The sequence below is a fragment of the Dromiciops gliroides genome, chromosome 3 (genome assembly GCF_019393635.1).
Source record: "Dromiciops gliroides isolate mDroGli1 chromosome 3, mDroGli1.pri, whole genome shotgun sequence".
Taxonomy (NCBI): domain Eukaryota; kingdom Metazoa; phylum Chordata; class Mammalia; order Microbiotheria; family Microbiotheriidae; genus Dromiciops; species Dromiciops gliroides.
In genome coordinates, this window is record NC_057863.1 from 474,414,842 (window position 1) to 474,432,505 (window position 17,664).

Genomic DNA, 17,664 nt, shown 5'->3' on the forward strand with positions numbered 1-17,664 from the left:
CCTTTACTAAGCTCTGAGCACTGTACAGTTTTGAGGAGGGATCTTTACCCTCAATGGGCTTGTTGTCTGGTTGGCAGCAGGGAGCTAGGGGATAAGCCAGTATATTTGTAGAATAGCATATGTGTGAGGGGCATGACTGACTATTTTGCTGAGGAGTTTAATGAAGCTAAAGAGTTTGAATTTCATTTGGTGGTCAATTGGGAGCCACCACAGGATTGGGTTAAAGGTGCCTATGATTTATCTGAAAGACTTCTTGTTTGCATTGCATTTAGTATACAGGTATGTTTAGCTACTTCTACATTTCTATATTTTTTAGCCCATGGGTAAAGAGGAAGGATTAAAACAAAGGAAAATAAAACTAAATAGATATAGAAATAAGTAGGAAAGGATTTTTTGGAAAATGTACATGTTTCTGTAAATTCATATTTTCTGTCTTCTATAATTACTAAGTAGAATATGTTTTAGAGTAGATGGGATATATATATATACATATATATATATACACTAATATTGTGGTTGAGGTCTAATAGTAATACTATTCACAAATGGAATATTGATTTATTATTTTTTTCCATATCAATTTTAGTTTGTAACCATGTCGAAACACTGAGAGTGTATTTTCATTTCAGTCCCCACATACCTAGAAGAATGTTGGCTAAAGTAAAGAGAAATGATGAATTGGCCTGAGGAAAATCAACAATTTTCATGAGTCTAAAGGCCTTTGTAAAACCCTCTATAAACCTGTTGTAGTGATTCTCATCTAGCAATCTAGTCCTCATCATGGCTGTGAAGAAATGTTATCCTGGATTGAGAGTCAAGGGTGGTGGAAATACTTTGTCTCCTACCAATGTAAATCTGTAATTCTTCATTTTCTCCACTCAGGTACCGTGTGTTATTCTTGATATGTTATGTCCCATTTCAGAGACCAGTAATCTTCAAATAGTTTCCATAATCCAGAGAAATTATATATAAAATGTATTGATTTTTATAAAAACTTGCTTTTAGCAATTTATGATTTTTTAGTATGGATCCTAAAACCTAAGATTGGTCTCCTCAAAATAATTTTTAAAAAATATAAAAGTTATTTGCTTGCTTGCTTGCTCCCTCCCCTCTCTCTTTCCTAGAGAAATTTTGGTTTTATCCCTAACCCTGTACCTTTCATTTAAAAGCATTCATGGGGTTTAACCCAGTATCTGACCCTTAAAACATTTTATCCCCCAAGACCTAGCCTTAGGAGTAAGACTGACTTCCAGTGTCAGTCACTAGATGTGTATTAAGAACCTACTGTGTGCAAGGCACAGTGCTAAGCAGTGGGGATACAAAAAGAGGCCCAAGATGGTCCCTGCCTTCTGGAGTTCACAGTACAAGGAGGAGACAGCAAACAAATAAGTACAAACAAGCTACATAGAGGAAAAATAAAAAGCAAATAAGAGAAGGAAGGCACTAAAAGAAAAGTTGGGAAGGGCTTCCTATAGAAAATGAAATTTTACTTCAGACTTAAAAGAACCCAGTGTTAGAAACGCAGCTAACCATTCTTTGTGTTGCACAGCTCAAAGTGTTAGCAGCTCTAGTGTTAGCAGCTTGAGTGTCAGCAGCTCAAGTGTTGGCAGCCCTAGTTTTTCGAGTAGGTCGCTGTTCAAAAATCCCAAGCAGGCAGCAGTTGGTGAGTGAAGGCTTTATTCATCTTCGCAAAGATGGGCACTCTTCTGAGTGTGCTGGAGAGTGCACTGAAGTGAGGTCCCTCACCTCTATTTATACGCCTCGAGGAGTCCTCTCCAACCAATCACATCAAGGCCTTTTGATACCCCTCATTTACATTTCAGTTATTACAGTTATTGCAGTTGCTATTTATACAGAATAACAGTAACAGCCTAAGAACCCATCAGGTGATACCAGTTAACCAATCAGATTTTACAAACTATGATACCAGGCCTTAACCTATTCTAGGCAAGAGTGTTGGCCCCTCCTCCGAACAATATTGTGTTAACATACATAACTCTTCAAGAAAGAAAACCTGTCTTGGGGTTTGACCAATCAGATTGCTCTGTTTACCTACCAATCAGATTGTGGCCTTAGGCCCCAACCCTATGCTGGAGTAAGAATGTCCCCATTCCCCACTAAACAGTGCTTGTGTAAACATAACTTTTCAAAACAAAACTCAAGTCAGGGTTTGAGCTCAGAGTCACATGGGGATCACCTCAGGTGCCTCAAGGTGAACTCCCAGCCCAGCCTGACTCCCACAAAACCCAGGCCCTTCTTCAGGCCCTGCTCGGGCCCTAGAAGCTTCGTGTGCCTAGCAGCCCCCTGCTGGGAGGTTGGGGGGGGGGGGCGGCCATAAAGCTGTTGGCCTGAAACCAGACTCACTCTCTGCCTTTAGGGCTCTGAGAAGAGTCCAAATATAGTCTTTTCTTTCACCAGTAGGCAGAGGTGAGGAGGGAGAGCATTGAGGGCTTAGGGGGAAACCAGAGAAAATGCCAAGAGCTGGAGTATCTTGTTTGTAGAACAGCCAGGGAGCTGGTGTCATTGGACTAAAGAGTATGTGTTTCGGAGTAAGGTGTAAGAAAACTGGAAAGACAGGAGAGAGCTAGGTCATAAAGGGCTTCGAATGCCAGACTGCATTCTATTTTTACTCCTGGAGGCAACAGGAAGCAACCAGAGTTTATTAGGGGTAGGGGTAGGGGGAACATGATGTGCTCAAAACTGCACTTTAATAGCAATATTTTTGTCACATGATTTGAGGGCTGTGGAGGTCTCTAGACCAGAAGTATTTCACACTGCTGCTTAACAAGACCCAAACTTATAATTTTAGAGAATCCTAGCACCTGGTAACATTGCCATTCCTCTTGCCCTTTTTTGTTTGTTTTTTTTGGTTGTTGTTGTTGGGTTTTTTTGTTGTTTTTTGGTGAGGCAATTGGGGTTAAGTGACTTGCCTAGAGTCACACAGCTAGTAATTAAGTGTCTGAGGTCAGATTTGAACTCAGGTCCTCCTGAATCCAGGGCTGGTGCTCTAGCTCTATCCACTGCACCACCTAGCTGCCCCCTCTTGCCCTTTTTGCCAATCCTTAACCCTCATTCATTCACTAGGAGCAGAATCGGCTCTAAGAAAATTACAAAGTAGGTTATTGTGGCTTCAGAACCTTCATACCTTCTCATGTTTTCTTAAGAGGCAACAGAGATTCTTGTTGTTGTTTTTTTTTGTTTGTTTGTTTTTTTGCAGGCAATGGGGGTTAAGTGACTTGCCCAGGGTCACACAGCTAGTAAGTGTCAAGTGTCTGAGGCCGGATTTGAACTCAGGTACTCCTGAATTCAGGGCCGGTGAGGCAACAGAGATTCTTAACCTGGCATCTGTGAACTTTTGCTTTTGTTTTTATTTTGATCTGTTGTTCAGTTGTGTCTGACTCTTTGTGAACCCCTGGACCACCCTATCTGTGGGGTTTTCTTTGGAAAAATATTGGAGTAGTTTATTATTTTCTTCTCCACTGTATTAAGGCAAACAGAGCGACTTGCCCAAGGTCACACTGCTAATGGCTGAGGCTGGAGTTAAACTAGGGCCTTTCTGACTGTAGACCCACCCCTCTATCTTCTGAGCTATCTAGCTGCCTCTTTAATGTCTTTTTAATTCTTTGATTTAATACTTGGTATTTCAAACATAACTGGTTGCCTTTGTAATCCTATATTTTTGTTTTAGACATTTAAAAAAACATTCTGAGGGGGGGTCTGTATCGCTACATGGTCAAAGTGATGACCCCGACCTCCCCAAAAAAGGTTAAGGACCCCTGCCCAAAGAATAAGTATTGATTATGTGAGAAGACAAAGTCCCTATTCCAATATAGAATAGCCACCTCACCTTGGGAAAGTCATTTAACCTTTATATGTCAAATCAAAATAATATTATTAGCAATACCTGCTAATAAGATTAACAAGTTGTTATGAGGGTCAAATGTAACTCGGTAAAACTAGTATAAATAAAGTTGAGCAACTGTTTTTATTAATCCCTCTTCTTCATGTACTCATTTCCTCCTTCATCCCTCCCAAAAGCCAGTGCTTCCTGGTATCTCCTGTAAGTCCTCTCTATTCCCCCCTAGCATAAGGGTACCCCAGTATATTCATGTTCTTCTTGTGAAGCAGCCTGTTCCCCTACCCTTTTTCTCCCTCATTACATCCTATTCAGAAGTTCCCAGTCCTGTTCATTCCCTTAGTGTTTTCTACTCTGCTTTCCAAAGACCTGTTAAAGGGATCAGCTAATCTAGAGACTGAGGTGTTAATAGTTCCTAACAGGCCAATGTATCCTTCCTTCTCCAGCCATGTACATTTTCATTTGTCTCAAGACAAGATGCTTTAATTCAGAGGAGTGACTTGGGGACTTTTAGGTACTCCCTGATTGAGCCAGAAACAAAAAAATCTGAATTGGGAGGAGAAAGGTAAAGATGATTTATTGGAGTAGGAACTTTTCCATTTCTTTCTTTGAACTATAGAACCCCTGGGGAGAAGGGAGGATGCATTCCCCCCAGGAGAACATCCCCCAGGCACAGAGTTATGCAAATGTATCCTGCAATTGAAAGACTTCATTAGCCTTGAAGTCAAGCACCTGAGCCCGGAATGCCAAGGGTCCTTGCCAGGCAGTCGCCTTATTTTCACTCCTTTCTTCTTTCCTTGAAATAAAATTTCACATTGACCTGGACCTGACAAAGAAGCAAAGATTTGAGGCGCAGTAGCTCCTGAAATTTCCAAGATACAGATTGTGAGCCAGACAGAATAAACTTTTCTATTAGATATTCAAAGCAAAGACTGTTTAAACTATTAATTTTCAGTGAGTGTTAGGGGGAAATGGGGAGTAGGGGAATGCTGGCCCTGGGCTGGAGTAAATGGACCTCTGTATTGGTTCTGTAATTTAGGACTGAACCTGTGCTGTCATCACATTTCAGGGGCTGTGTAGTAGGTGCCTGATCCCTGCCAGCTATTTGAAAATTAGAATCCTAATGGCCTCCCATTTTGTACTTCTGTGGCATATGACAAAAGACCCCCATTGAGGGAGGAAAAAGGGAGTGTAGTACAAGGGAAAGACCATTGAATTCACCTGGACTCAAGTTACCAATCTGTTACCTGGGTGACTTTGCAAGTCATGTCATTTCTCTGGACTTCAGTTTCTTCATCTATCAAAATGAGGAGGTTGGACTAGATGAGTTCCAAACTTCCTTCTGACTCTAGAACCTTTGACCTTTTTTCAGTAGAAGGCAGAAACTCTCATAGGAGCCATGCTGGCTTTTCCTCTGCAGCTCTTTGCTCAAGATAGTGTACACTGTCAGAACTCGGGGCTTTGTTTTTTCTTCCTGGCTGTTAGCAATGATATATCTACCAGACTTTAAATATCACTGGTTTCCCCCATTTTTGTGTCTCCACCACATTTCTAATAAGTATTGCAGTTCCTCATCTGTAAAATGAATTTGAGAAGGAAATGGCAAACCACTCCATTATCTTTGTCAAGAAAACCCCAAATGGGTTCACGAAGTTGGACACGACTGAAAATGACTGAACAAATACAACAAAATTGCAATATTTGCTTTCAGAGTATATCTCGTCGGCTTGTCAATTTATGACCCTAACTTTTGGGTGTTAATTTTTGTTAAAAATAGTGATTAAGTTCCTCAATAGTTTTCTTCATTTCAGTTTTTATAGTCATATAATTCAATATGACCCAGCAATGCAGAACATGATCTAACATGTATTTATTACAGTGTCTTGTCATCATTTGGCTCTGCAACATCAGAGCTAGTTTTTGAGGGAAAATAAAATTGCTGCTGGTAGTCACAGGAAAATAAATGACAGAGAATAGTAGTAATAACTATGATAATCCTTCAAATGTATATGCCACACTGAATTGAGTGAAAGTATTTTATATACCAGGTTGCTTATTATTATGACATTCTATTTAACATAGACATCAGATTCCTTGCCTGAAGTCAGGTGACAAAATCTTAAAATCCAACTTCAGACACTTACTAGCTGTGTCACCCTAGGCAAGTCACTTCACCTCTATTTTTCCCAATTTCCTCACCTTTAAAATGGGGGTCATAATAGTATCTACTTCTCAGGGTTGTTGTGAGTATCAAATGAAGACAAAATTATAAAGCTCTTAGCAGTACCAGGTATAGAGCACTATTATTACTATATTATGATGATGAGAAGGTAGAGATCATAGATCAACTATCCTATCTTCTAAGCCATAGCTTTTTAGACTGGGTCACAGCTCCATATGGGATCATGTAACAATGGGGGGGGGGGCAAAAGTTTGGCAACAGTTAAATTTTCTTAGGCAAAAAGGGGTTGCGAGTGGAAAAGGTTTAAGAAGCCCTGTTCTAAGCCAATTCTCTGTATATTAATGAATATCATTTTCTCAAATGTATTTAATTAGGTTGTTTTTCTTGTCTAAGGTTATTATGGTAATCTCACTGCTATAAGGTATACCGTGTCCTCTTGTGATTTTCTTGTAATCTTATTCAGAATCTTCATACTATTGAGTATATTCCAAATTTATCATTTTGGTGAATACTCAGTTGCCTAATAATGAGTAGGAAAAACACTAGCACAAAATTGTAGTGTAAATGCTGTCTCTGAGGTTCATTGATAGCATTTCAAACTATGCTTAAAGTTAGATGTCTTTTTAAATGTAGTCTTTTGCCTGCTAGATAAAATCTTGATATTTATGGTTTCAGAGGGTCATGTTACCTATCAGTCTGTCTTTGAAAAGGCATTGTGATAGAATAGACTTGGAGACAGTGAGACCTGGCTTCAAGTCCTGTCTCTGATAATTAGTTATATGAGCATGGGAAAGTCACTTCCATGCCGAGTCTACTTTATTTGCAAGATAATGATAATAGTAACTGTAGTATCTGCTTCATGGAGCCGAATCTCAAAGGAAACTGAATATGTTAAAATCTCTGCAAACCTCAAAGTACATCAGCTATAATTTGAATAAGATTCACATTTACCAAGCTTATGTAGTCAAATAGTGTTTTGTGATATTAAGATAGAGAATAGTGGGGCATGGTGGAAAAATCCAGAGTAAAAACCTGCCTTCAAATCTTGGCTCTGACATTTGCCACCTAGGTGAGTTTGGAAGCCACTTGCTTTTTGACATCTGTCTTCTGTAAAGGCTAAAATTTTAGCTATACTATCTAAAATGTCTAATGAGTGGTCGCCAATAAATTATAAGCTTTAGCAAGAGTTAGACTTTTAAGCATTTATTAAGGAGAATAAGAATTTTGTAATGAGAGAGAGAAAGGCCTAGATTCCTCTATCTATTAAAGGGAGAGAGCATTCCTAGCTCCACTCTCCGCCAGAGTCCACGGGAAAGAGAGCGAATCAGAGCACCAGGCTCCCCCTTCTTCTTCCCACAAGCAAACGTCACTTCCTGACGCCAAAGAAAAGACCCATGGTCTTGCCCTCAGAGACCTTCACCTCATGTTGGAGCTTTTCTACAGTAAGTCTCCAGCAGGTGGCGTCATTCCAATAATTACACTTCAAAGCTCCGAATCTCTCAGAAGGGACTACCAAACAGCACAATTGCCACAAACTTTCTTGGCATCAGCCAAGAAGGGACCTGTTCCATGTTTGGTGCCATTCACAGGGTGGCTGTGAACCTTCAGGTCAGAGGAGTGTCCTGCCCAGCAGGCTGAGATGAATCAGAGATGAGGAACATGAGCCTGAGAGATTTACCCAAGGTCTTCCTGACTCCAAGGCCAACAATCATTCCTTGACAACAACAGTAAATGACCAGTGTCTGCCTTGGCCTTCTGAGGCCTAAGATTTTTCCTAATAACTGAATCAGAAAAAGCCATGGCATGTGTTTAAATTAGATGAATGTTTCCTCCTTAAAATGAATAATTAAAAAGTAAAAATGATGCCCCCCCAAAAAGTGAAGAGTAGAGATCCAATAAATATCTTGTCTTTTAGACAAATTCTTTTTCCATAGGTTGGGAATCTGAGTGATAGAGTGGAATGATGAATCTACTCCTAGTCAGAAGACTTAAGTTTGAGCCCCAACTTGAGGCCTCCTAGCTCTGTCACCATGGACAAGTTAATGAATACATCTGAGTCTGAACTCTAAAACAGTACTAATAACACTTTAGGGGCAGCTAGATGATGCAGAGTATAGGGTACCAGGCCTGGAGTCAGGAAGATTCATCTTGATGAGTTCAAATGTGACCTCAGACAGTTACTAGCTATGTGATGCATGTTTGCCTCAGTTTTCTCCCCTGTAAAATTTGCTGGAGAAGGAAATGACAAACTACTCCAATATCTTTGCCAAGAAAACCCCAAAGGGGTCACAAAGAATCAGATACAACTGAAAAGATGACTAAATGACAAAAATAATATTTATGCTAGATATTGCACAATGTGTTATAAGGAAAGCTCTTTGCACCTTAGAGTCTTATAAAAATGTGAGCTATTATTAGGTGAGAACCTATTCTATTTTTTCAATCCTTCAAAAAAAGTAAGATTTCACAACTTCCCTCAGGAGTCTGTTCTGATGTCTCATACCCTATTTTTTCTACCTTCCAAAAGGAGCTTAAATAAATTCACATATTCTCTTCTTTCAGCAGTTACCGTAAAGGTTATTAATAAAAGATGAAGGCCAACTGTATTATGTATCCCTGGGTAATAAAGCTGGTCATGAGTAGGATGGACTTTGCCAATGTTATTAATATTATTTTAATTCATATTATGAGGCAGTTAGATGGGACAGTAGGCAGAGCACTGAACCTGAACTCCACATTAGCCATTTTTGTTCCATTAATCCTACCCCAAATAGCATTCTCCATAGCAGAAAAGACAGAAGCAAAAGTAGAGTCCGGCAGCCTAGCTTTGCTTTATCTTTGGCCTTGATTATCATTATCCCATCCAGTCCAAACAGCAGTCCTATCACTTCTTTGAATCTCCTCTTTACTCTTGAGTTGAGACAAAAACAGATGAAAAAAAATCATATCAGAATATTTGTTATGTTACTGTATCGAAGGGGATTATCTAAATATCATCATTGTTTTGAGTTCAAAATGTTCTAATACAACAGAGTGAAAGATGACTCAGAGGTCACTTAGTATTGTTGGAACTTTAAAAGACTTAAGTTTTCTGATCACTACGATGACCAACCATGGCTCCAGGGGAGCCATAAGTGCTACCCACCTCCTGACAAGGAGGTGATTGGACCCAATATATACAGCATGAAACATAGATTTTTGGACATGGCCAGTGTAGAAATTTGTCTTGCTTGATGATGTTACAAAGGTTTTGTTTTATTTTCTATTTCTCCCCAAATGGATGGGGCAGGGAAGAAAACAAATGGTTGTTAATTGAAAACTAAAATGAAATGAAAAAAGAAAGTGTTGTTTGGAGAGCTGCCCCTTAGGGATGTAGTTGGCATGAATCTTGGCTGCATTTTGTCCAAGGTAAAGTAAATATTAGCCTTGTAGAGCCAAAGTAGGTCAGGAAGACCAGAGGGCACTCACTCTTCGATCACATGCCATTTCTCAAGTGAAAGGATCTTGGCAAAACTAGGGAGAGTTTATTGCTAATGAAACATACTGTCTTTTAAGGAAGAGATGCTTAACCTCTGCACTCAGTGAATGTGAACAGCCTACAGCCAGTGACTGACAAGGTCTCCATGGACCACCAAGCCTTCTGCAGAATATGCATTTCAAGTGAATTCCTGTGATATTTTTATTGCAGGGAGCTGGGTGAAGAATCTTGTTGTGATAGAAGGGCATTCCTTCTCAGGAGTGAATGTTTGTGTTTCTTCGGGAAAATGCTGCACTTAGAACCCAGTGTTTCCAAAGGATTTAAACAAGATTTGGTTTCCCTGGCAACCAGGTCCTTTCCTGCTGGTGACACACATTTTAAAAGGCAAGATCTGTAGCACCCTAGTCTGTTGCCAGCAAAAGTCACCTTGAAGCCGAGACAGGAAGCTGCTCTTTTTTTCAGGGAATTGTAGTTCTGGGGGCTTTTTATTTGTTTGTTTTTAAAAGCCATGTAAATGGTTGGCCTTTGATTCTCTCCCCAGGGAAGAGATGTCAGGTTATTGTGTGTTCCTGGGGGAGGTAGTCAGGAGAAAGGAGTGGTGGTGGGGTGGGGGGGTGGGGAATAAGGTTTGGAAAATGTTGGTAGGGAAGAAGCTGGTAAAGTCAGTTATTGCTTTATACTCCAGCTCTTGCATTAGGATTTAGGAGAATATTTTAGCAGAGTGGCTAATTTTTTTGTGGCCAGGGCTGCTTTCCTATGTTGATAAGCATGATTAAAAACTTTAAAAGCCAAATGCATTAACAAATGCCTTATAGCTGCCAAGGACGCTTATGGCCACCCACATTTTGCAGCTATCCCTGAGAAACTGGGCTGCTTCTACAACAGCTTTTGGGTGTATAGGATTCCAAGGCCCCTTAAATAGATCTCTTAAGTTTATTTGGACAAGCTTGGAATCCGAGATTGTTCTAGTCTAAAAATGTTTTCTAACTATTGTCAGCAATCGACTACAAATGCACAAAATGAGTGCCTTTTGCGTTTGAGGGGGATGGAGAAAGAGGTTGAGATTATTTTTAATCTGATGACTTATGTGCTAACAAAAATAGGCCTGTTTTTGTCTTAACTATGGAATTCTATTTTTCAAGAACTAGAAAAAGAAGTACTAGACTGTTTAGATAAATCTCCTCAGAACCCAATGTCAAGATGCACATTTTAGATAAAATTCAAAACCCTAGGCTTTTGCTTTGGTCATTGATGATCATGGGATCATAAGACCGAGGTCACAGGATCATAGATTTAAAGTTTGAAGGAATGTTAGAGATGATCTAGTTAGAGCTCCTCCTGACAGAAGAAGTGAATGAAAAGCCATCGTTCTGATTCAGTTAGAAATGAGGACTAGAGGACTGCTGCTTAAGATGGATAACTCACATGGTTGCCCCAGCCCCTTACAGGGGGCCTTTTGTGTACTGGCCTGATATACTGGAGCTGTGGGTTTGACTAACAAAAGAGCTGGAAATACTGTTAACTGTCCCTGGGGCATTTCGGCCATGGCTGCCTCACCATAAGCCAGTCATCAACTGCTATAGAGCATTTAGTGCCTCCTAATATATCACACACTGAGGTAAGTGCTAGAAACAATACAAATAAAGGCAGGAACAGTTTGCTAAGGGAAAGTTGTTTGTCCTTCATTCTCAAAGAGGACCATGACAGATGTCATGACTTGCAATGAATTGGATTTAAGTCAGAGAGGGCTGTGCAAGGTCACCAACCTCACTCTCTCCTCCGGAGCCATCTGGTTCCAGTGGCAAGTCATATATCAGGACAACTGGAGATGGCCCTGGATATTTAAAGTGATTTGGGGTTAAGTGACTTGACCAGGATCACACAGCTAATAAGTGTCTGAAGTGAGATTTGAACTCAGGTTCTCCCAAGTTCAGGGCCAGTGTCACCTAGCTGCCCCTGAGGGGAAGTCAATGGTAGCTTTAGAGGCAGAAGTAGTAGATTCTGGATAGATCGATCATTAGCAGTGTTTAAGACACAAACCAGCAAAGAAAGAAAACAAAAATAATTTATTTTAGACTACATTAAGGGAGGAATGGAGAGGAAGTATGACATAATAGCTAGAGAGCCAGCCAGGGAGACCTGGATTCCTGTCCCACCTTTGATGGCACACACTGACCTTGGGAAAGTCATTTAACTTCTTGGTGAGCAAGACAATTCTCAGTTTCAGAGATGGGGACAGCCAGCATCAGTAGAGGGCCTTTCCTCTCTCACCTAGAAATCCCCAATGGGAATGAAAAGAAAAGATGTCAGTTTCCCTAAGAGTGGAATAGTGTCTAGCACTAAGGTGACAATCCTGCTATATTGTGCCCAGCCAGATTATTTAGAGAGCATTGTTTGCAGTTGTAGCCTCCACATTTTGGGAAAGACATTCGTAAACTGGAGAGTGTCCAGAGGACAGGGATCAAGATGGTGAAAGGTATTGAGATTATGGCATATGATTGTAAGTTGGAGGAACTGATTATGTTTAGCCAGGAAAAGAGAATACTTGGGGGGAGATGAGACTTATGGCTATCTTATGGAAGAGGAATTAGGTTTATTCTTTTTTCCCCACACGAATATCCTTAGCCAAGGGCTCTGAGTTGTTCTGGGTGGGAACCTGATTTAAAGGAGATCCCTAAGAAATGAACTCAACTCGATGTGAGTCCAGAGCTGTTTTCTGAGGTTTTTTTGCAGGGTAGAAGGTTTGTGGGTTACTTAATATCCAACATGAAGTCATCATTATCACAGTAAGTAATTGGTACTTTTCTGCCCCTTTGTTAATATTCTCATGTCTAGGGGCAGCTAGGTGGTGCAGTGGATAGAGCACCGGCCCTGAATTCAGGAGGACCTGAGTTCAAATATGACCTCAGACACTTAACACTTACTAGCTGTGTGACCCTGGGCAAGTCACTTAACCCCAATTGCCTCACCAAAAAAAAAAAAAATTCTCATGTCTGTAGCACATGAATTCCAAAACCTTTCTTTACCACAAGGAAGAAAACAAATAGATTCAATTCCTTGGCAATGTGATGTTTAAAAATCTAATGTGTGTGTCCTTACTGGCCCCAGCCCCCAGTGTGGGGGGAGAATTAGCTAAGGTTTACTTGTAAATTCAGCAAAAGTCTAGGCTTTTAAATTAAAGTATATTAGGGGTTAGCAGAGAGAGAGAGAGCCGCCTTCCCCTAGCTAAGAGAGAACATGTGAGGTTCCAAAAGTTAGGAGATCTGTCGACTCTGCCTGCTTCTGCCACCATGAGCTTGTTGCTGAATGAAGGAGAGTGATCCTGAGTCTCCACCAGTGGAAGCTCCCTGCCCAACTGGAAGAGGGGTGGGCCCCACACACAGCTCCAAGCTAATTGGCTGGTCGCATTCAAATCCATTGATTGACATGATCTAAAGGTAGTCTATGAATAGAAGTAACTTCCAGAGCCAGGCAGCTTCCGGATGCTAGTCGCATGCTTTCTCATCAGGGGGCATCACCCTGGTTCTCACAAATTCTTTCTCAGTAGGGGGTGGCACCCTGGTTCTCACAGCAACAAAGGACCAAACGGTCACTAGATTTGTAGGAGAGATGCCAATATGATCTTTTATGCTTTTCCCACTTAATACATCCTCCCAGTCTTTGGTATCTTCATAAAAATAATGTTTTCTAGGTTTGAAATATTTAGTGTATGACACTGTTGATATTAAGGTTTAGAATTATTTTTCTTCCCCCCTCTAATCACTCTTATCATACCTGTATATGACAAAGTAAATCATAAAGCCATGTGTGTGTGTGTGATAATACCAAAACAAGACAAAATCTATATGCTCTAGTATTTAAATTAAATTAATTACATATGTATAGGTTAAGGCAGTGCTGGCATTTTCTAACTGTAACTGATGTGATGAAACTAAACTCACAAATTTTCTCTTGAGTTTTTTCCCTTTGGAAAACTTACTGTCATCATTCAGTCCACTTTGCTTAATGTTTTTGTTTTGTTTTGTTTTTGAGAGAGAGTTTGAAAAGGTGGGTTTACTAGTCTCTATAGTTTATCCTATTTAATCCGGACTACTTTAGCATAACATAGCACAGAGGAAGAGAGTAGGTTGGGTTTCAGAAATCAGTCTTATAGTGTAATAACTTGACATTTTAAAAGGCAAATATTCAATACTAAAGTGTACCTTCATAATGATGAAATGAGTTGATTTCTTTTGGAGAAGCTGTTTAAATGGGAATCAGTAGCAATAGGAACTGCAAATGCATGATTTTAATGCCCAATTACAGATGTGACATTCTGGGAAAGGATGTACTGTATATATTATTTGTCTTTTCAAAAGTAGCTTCCCTAAGGTTGTTTCTTTTTCAGTGTTCCTGGGTGACTGCAGCTGAAACAGTTTCAAAGGCATATACAGCATTTTGAAAGCCCCTAGAACATTTATCATTTAAAAAAAAAAATTCTTGCATGTTACAACATGAAAAGGGATCATAAGATGTTAGTGGCTTTTGAATATTTTTAAGCATTTGTTATGCAAGTTCGCACCTACTGTTACCTGCTCTGTGGGTATCTGCATATTTGCTGCATGTATTTACTTGTTTATACTCTGTCGTCCAAAAGTCTTGTTAGTTTGAAATGTTGACCATTTAATTAAAAGCAAATTTTTTTTAATCGGAAGGTGGCACTTAATCTTGACTGAAAAGGAGGAATAATAAGGGCCTGATCTTATACAGAAGGAAATGGAGGATATGGAATCATCTATTTGTTCATTTAATAGCAGACACTTGTTAACTCACCTTCTACATGCAAGTTACTGTTCTTGAAACTGCATAGGTGGGAATGATATAGATGATGTCTCATGCCCTCAGGATTTCCCAGAGGAATACAAAGATCCAACAGTCCAAGGAGATATGGCATATTACTGTGAAAGGTTGAAGAAAGGGCATTAAGCAGAACCAAGAAAACATTGTTTAGGAGGAAAATACTTGCATAAGATGGACTTTTTTTAATGAAATAGATAATTCTAATTATGCATTTAAAGGCTTTTTATGAACAAAATTAGCGCAACTAGAATGAAAAGAAAGTATAGGTTGGGAAAAATATGCCCCCCCCAAAATCTAGAAGTTTAGGAGTTCTCCCTAAATTGGTAAGCAATCAAAGGATATTAAGAAAATCTTCTCAAAAGAAGAAATTCAGGAGGCAGCTAGGTGGCACATTGGTTAAACACTGGCCCTGTATTCAGAAGGACCTGAGTTCAAATCCAGCATCAAACACTTGACACTTACTAGCTGTGTGACCCTGGGCAAATCACTTAATCCTCATTGCCCCACAAAAAGAAAAGAAAAGAAATTCAAATGATCAAAAAACACCTGAGAAATTATTCAAAATCAATAATAATAAGATGAATGAAAAGCAAAACAACTGAACTGTGATCTCACACTCACCAGATGGGAAAATTAAATGTTGAAGGAGACAGTGCAAATATAGGCAATACTAGACTAATACTGATGCCCCTGTAAATCAGTCTGATTTTGTTCTGGGAAACTATTCGGTATAAAATAAAAGTTTCTAAATTGAAAATACCCTTTGATCTAGAGATTCTACTACTGGGTTTATACCCACAGAAAAGATACATGTATAAAAATACTCATAGTGACATTATTTTTTTTAAGTACTAGGAAGAAAATGTGTGCCCATCAATTAAGGGATAGCTGAACAAACATATTACTTCAATGAAATATTATTGTGGTGTAAGATCTGATGAATATAAAGTATTACGAGAAACATTTAAATCCTTGTAGGAAGGATTGCAAAGAGGAAAACAAAACAAAACATTCAATGTGGTGTGATATGTAGTGTTGGTCACAATGACTCTATTAGGTAGCTTTGCTAAACTGTTTGGAAGGAATGTGCTTTGTGGGAGGTTATTTGAGTGTTTGTTGGGGAGTGTCTGTTGTGTCAAAATGGAATTTATCAATTAAAAAAGTACTTATTTAGTTAGCTATCAGTTCATTTGTTTAAGAAAAATCAGTGGCATAGCTTAATCTGTTAGTCTAGTGTAAACTTCTAATTTAATTTGAACTGCAAATTTAGAGTTAGAGGGGACCTTAAAAATAATTTTTCAAATCTCATTTTACCAGTAACGAAACTAAGACCAAGAGAAAGTGACACAGGTAATTAGTGAGAAGCCAGGTCAAGAGGTCTGGTGTCTTGATTTTAAGTTCAGACTTCTTTCCAACATGCCACACTTGCCTCCCTGTTCATATTTCTACAAATCACATTTGAAATATCCATATTGCACGTTTTGGGAAACTGAGAATCTTGTAGCCCAGGAATGGCCATGCTTTACCTTTTGAATGTCATCTCCACACTGCTAACTCCTGGAGAGTGAATAACTCTTCTGCTTTTCAGTGACTTCTTACACTTTTTCACAACCCCTTTTCTCCCAAGAAATTTTTATACAACCCCGGATATATAGGTATATAAGATAGGTATCCATAACCTTTTACTGTTACCAAATTTTTTGCTGCTCCCACATTCAGTTACTTGACCCCATGGGGGATGCTACCCACAGTTTAAGAAGCTAAGACTTAAAGGAGTTATAAGACTTGTGAAATAGTAATGTAGGAGTCAGCTAAGTGACTGCACTTTTACTACACAGATTTGCAAGAAGACATTTTCTTTTATCCTGTGTCCCACTTGTACTTCCTTTTTATCCTCCCTACCTTTTTATCCTCCCTACCCTGACACCCCACCCCCACCCCATGTCTTTGTCTCCCTGTCTCTCTGTCTCTGTCTCCCTGTCTCTGTCCCTGTCTCCCTCTCTCTGTCTCTCTCTCCCTCTCCCTGCCTACATCCCTAGCAATCCCATGGCAAGTAGGAATAAATCCAAAGGAAATTTCTATAATTGAAGTATTTAAAAACTCACATATCTTCAGCATATATTCTGTTCCCACCCATTGACCACAAAGTACCTTTCATTTAGCTTGTCACAGGCTATTGTACTTAGTTTGGTGCTTGTCTTTTCCTGACTAAAGACATATCTTTCATAACTTTAACCTGGCTCAAATGGCATATATTCCTTCAGAATCAATAACTGAAGATCTTTTAAGTCTCATGTCATAACAGTATTGTTGAAAAGAGCTTTATCCTTGTATGCTGTGCAGAATTTTTTAGTCTCATGAGATGGGTTGGTTTGTCTATAGATTTTGCAGGTTGGCATTTCCTTTGTAATTGGCTGGTCCCCAACTCTTGAAGAGGTGCCTTAGAACTTAGGACACACAAGAGCTATAATAATAAGATAATGCTGAAAGGCAATGAAACTCAGACAACTTGCAATGACCAATCTTTGTTGCAGAAAAGAAGTGATGAAGCATCCTTTTTTCTCCTTTCTCAGTAGAGATGAAAAGAAAATTTAGGACAGCAGGGGCAAATGGGAGTAGGGGCAGTGTTTCCATACTGTGTGAAGCAGTTATTGTGCTCGATTTACTCTGTCACAAGGGAGGGTTCCATTTGGGGAGAATATCAGAAGATGGCTGCAGCATACAAAACAAAAGACATCAATAAAACTTTATTTTTAAAAAGTTAACTTAGATACATAGTTCCAATTTCCTGGCAATGTCTTATTCTTTCTTCCCTGAACTTGTTGATGATATCATTATATAAGATAAAAATGGAGCCTTGGATGTTGCTCTACCTGAATGAAAATGATGACCTTGTTTCAGGTTAGGAAACTTGAATAAACCAGTTTTTTTTTATTATTTCATTGTTCTTTCCCCATATTCTTTTGAGATATGGAAGAAAATTCATGGTTTTCAGCCCGAATTATTTATACTCATCCAGGTACATTTTCTTTTTTACTGGACTTATTTATATGCTTAGAGCTGCTTAATGTATTTCATCTCTTCCTGTAAAAGAGTGTGGGATTTACTGGAAAATATGGGTGACTGCCTATGGGGTACCTACCATCCAGGTGAAAGATTGCTCTTTGGGTAAGTAGTCATGGAACAGCAACCTTTGCCATAGCTGCACAGCCAGTGTGAAATGGGATGATTTATAGGAAATCCAGCTGTGAGGTTGTTGGGTTTTTTTTTCCCCTTGGTTTCTTTTAGAGCTAGGGGCGGGGCTAAAAA

General features: G+C 39.4%; 1 protein-coding gene across 3 annotated transcripts in view; it reads left to right on the forward strand.

Annotated features, from left to right (window-relative positions):
* Positions 1-17,664, forward strand: part of STARD13 (StAR related lipid transfer domain containing 13) — a 681,455-nt gene that overhangs the window by 549,678 nt on the left and 114,113 nt on the right. The gene's annotated exons all lie outside the window — the stretch shown is intronic.